The sequence below is a fragment of the Poecilia reticulata genome, chromosome 16 (genome assembly GCF_904066995.2).
Source record: "Poecilia reticulata chromosome 16, P_reticulata-male-v2, whole genome shotgun sequence".
Lineage (NCBI taxonomy): Eukaryota > Metazoa > Chordata > Actinopteri > Cyprinodontiformes > Poeciliidae > Poecilia > Poecilia reticulata.
In genome coordinates this window covers 34,492,442-34,496,271 of record NC_088845.1, presented here as the reverse complement: position 1 = coordinate 34,496,271, position 3,830 = coordinate 34,492,442, and the positions used below count along the sequence as shown (strand labels likewise).

Here is a 3,830-nt window from a genome sequence, read left to right as displayed (position 1 = left end):
TAGAAGTTCGGTTTCGAAACCAAATGTTAAGTTCTAATTTCTATTTTATCACACACATAATTATTTAAAAATCATATAATGTAATTTTCTGGATTTTTTTTAAAGATTCTGCAGTTGAGGTGTAGATATGATGAAAACATCAGACCTCTGTTTGTAAGTGGAGGTCCTTGGAAAAGGCTGATTCAGAATCATTTCTAATCCCAATGATTAAAAACACAGTCAAATTCGGCTTATACCTGAAAGTAAAAAGTTTTCAAGCAGACTTTGGACCAAAGTCTGCTTGAAGAGAGCACAGCACAAAAAAGAAGTCAAGTCAGGGGTACTTTCTAAGGAAAACAGCAGCAGCAGTTCTTTTACTGGCTGTCTTACATCACTAATACAGTGATGGCTGTAAAAAGAACTGCTCTTTTTAAGATGTGCCTTTGTTTTGTACTCTGCATTAAGATCAAGGGTGTTATAAGGTTGAATATGTCTAAGCTGAGCTGCTGCTGCACTGAGCAAAATATGTTTTTTGCTGGGTTGTTCAAGTTGTCACCAGACACACATGATATTTACTTAAAACTCAAAATTGCACTTCCTTCTCAAGCAATTGCCATGATGGTTCCCAAGTCAAAGTCAACTCCACACACACATGCATGTTTCTTTTTGAATATTTTGAACATTCTGCTGGGTGGAATGGATTTTGGTCGTTGCACATGAGTTTTATCTGACTGGTCTTTGCTTTTCTGGAAGCATGTATGCACATTAGTGAATGAGAGCTACAGCAGCACAGGCAGGATGAGGACTAGGCTGTCACTGTAAGCAGTCAAGCACTTATTCATTAAATGAAATTACTCTCTGACAATGGCACTGTCTTGCTTTTGAAGCTGCCTGTCTTTTCTGAACTATAAATCCCTTGGCTTACTCCTCTTCCTCAGCTGTCACTCCAGCTCTTTGCCCCCTCCAACGAAGAAAGTGCAACTACAGAACAGTAGGTCTTTCTTACCTCTGCACAAAGAAACAGGATTTGTCATCAACATTTTCACACTCTTTTAGAAACCCAGAAGGGATAAAGCAAACACTGATGTGATGATAGCTCCTATTTACCCCCTGAATGCATTTACTGGGTGACTTGAAGTTCCACTGCAAACAAATTTCCATTGCAAAAGAGAAGTCAAAGTGATTTCCAGCCCAGTGTTATTGGCTGACAGGCCAGCTAATATCCGGCAGACAGACAGCAGGCCTCATGAATATCAAGGAATTTACAGAACCTTTTCAACAGTTTATTGAAACAAAAACAGAGCATTATTTTTTCTTAGGACCTTGGCACTATTAATTAAGGTGCAGGAATCTGTAATAAAGGAAAAGAATCTGGACCAGCTGTATTTCCAAATCAGGTCTGTCTCATTACTTTAACAGGAAGTATTCACTCTTTGTGATGGTTTACACTAACCTATGACAATAAATGCACCTTCTGAACTACAAGTTGTGTGTGTTGTTGGTGCAGCAGCAGTGAAAACTGCTTTTGGTTGATGTTATCTATAGCTACATAAAATCCTTTCAGTCAATCGGCTCAGTTTTAATGATTATACAGGTACATCTCAAAATATTTGATTTTCATGAGAAAGTTCAACATTGTCACTAATTTTAGTGACAAAATATTCACATACATGCTACTTAGTCTAAGCACAATGACATGATGTGTTCCTGTGTATTTATTTTGAGGTTTTCTGTGTTCAGTTTCTGTCCTGAGTCTCTGTTGTCTCTGCGTCTTCCCCGTTGATTGATTCCCAGGTGTGTCTCATTGCCTGATTACCCTCCCTGTGTATTTAAGTCCACCTGTTGTCTTTGTCTCTTGTTGGATCATTGTCGTATATCCGTTGTTGTTGTGTGTCGGCTCTCCAGTTGAACTGTTAAGTCCTGGACTGCTTAGCTCTCGTTTTCAGTCTGTTGTCAGTTAGTGATGGGCAAATGAAGCCTCATGAAGCAATGAAGCTTTCCAGCTCTTTGCTTTACAAAAAGGTTCATTACTCGATGCTGCATTCATTACTCACTAGTGACATCTGCTGGTGAAACTGTAACAGCCTCGTCACTCAGTTGGATCATACTTCCAAAAATTACTAAATGCAATATTGTCACAAGGTTTTCATCAAATTCATATTTAGTAACAAGAGAATCAATAAAAAAAGTTAATTGTCATATGTTTTTATTATTAAAATGATTTGTAGCCAATCTAATCCTGGTATATGTTGAACGTCAGTGGTTGTGTTGGGTTTTCTTTTATGTCAGACTGATTTGACAATAAATACATTTGATGTTTTAGTGTCTTGGGAGTGCAGTGCCTGTTGGGGCGTTCACTTTTTCTTGGATTTATAATTGGCTCTGATCCCTTATATTTGGCTAGATCAGTGTTTCTCAACCTTTTTTGGCCCAGCGCCCCCCCAGCCTTTATCCAGGTCCCTCACCTCCCCCCATCAAAGAATTTGCAGGCTACTTTGCACTGACCATTATTTTATCATTAATATAACTATCACTATTGTAGATGTTTTGATTTTAATGGTTATTTCTGTATTTATCATCAAAAATAATTTCCCAGAGAACAAAAAAGTCATGGGAATAGAAATTATTTTCACAGGCGTCTACGAAAAATGCAATAAACATTCAATTGGTAGGCCTAACAGCAGCCAATGCGAGTGGAAAAAATATTCTTATTCTTTGCCATTTTCTAGTTGTTAAATTTTGCACAAAATGACCAGATAAAAGATGTACAGCAATGCCAGTTTAAACTTTGAACTATTTGCAAAACAACTGAGCTCTGCAACATTAAAACATGGATAGAACTGTAACTACATTAATCATAGCTCTTCTTCTCTTCAGTGTTTGGCAGTTTCTGGTGGCGCAGCTCTGTGCTGCCTTCAGGAGAATGGGACATCAGAGTATCATCCATAAAACTTCACCCACATGGCATTTATTGTGCAAACCAGAGCTTTCAGTGGAAAAACAAAAGTTCCAGATCCTTTTAATGCCATACAAATATGAGGCAGAAACATGGATTATATCTTTATGAAGCCGGGATTAATACAGCACACGGAGCTTCACATAGAAGGGGTTCTTTATTCTCAAAAAGACAATGTTCCCTCTGAGTTGAAACAAAATAAAAAGATTGAAATTCAATATATGGAGAAATAAATGTCCCGTATTTCGAACAGTAGAAAGCCTTAGCTTCGGTAAAATGGCGGGCTAACGATGCGGTTAGCACTCAACAGAGTAGAACGCAGCGCTGAAATCTAACAGCATATAACGGCTAAACAAACGGCAGTGGCACCTCTAGAAGAGGACAAACAAAAAAAACATGACATTAGCATCATCTCTGTAGCTTTGTCCATGGAATATAATTCAGTTCCAACATTAATTACCAAACACTTGGATTCTTCTCTCATGTGGCCATAGAGTCGTCTTCTCCACCAGGTCTCAGATCAAAAAATGTCCTTCTCTTCCGTTTTACCAGTTAGTGTCACAGTACATCAACAAGAGGTTTTTTCTACTTCCGGTAATTTTAGACCTCTCTGTAGCAACAGCACCACATGCTAACAAAAACAAGAATTACAACCAGTTGGTGAAATAAAAGCAAAACATGGTTTACAAAATACATTTGACATGTGCCCATTTTTCACCTGGTTACATTTATATATACCTGTCTATTGATTTATAGATTAATAGTTTTACTGGACAGAGATGACAAAGAACAAATCTGGTTCTTAATCAAATCCTAATGAGTCAAATTGAAAGTGTCATGGAGTCATCAGCCTCATGACATTAACACTGACATGAAAAATAATATTGAAGAAATA

General features: G+C 37.7%; 1 long non-coding RNA gene across 1 annotated transcript; it reads right to left on the bottom strand.

The window, feature by feature from the left end:
• Positions 1–3,073: 3,073 nt before the first annotated feature.
• Positions 3,074–3,830, bottom strand: LOC145547671 (uncharacterized). Its single transcript, XR_014083968.1, has 2 exons — positions 3,396–3,830; positions 3,074–3,306 (listed from the first exon to the last, which is right to left on the bottom strand). It is a non-coding gene; the product is annotated as an uncharacterized LOC145547671 (long non-coding RNA).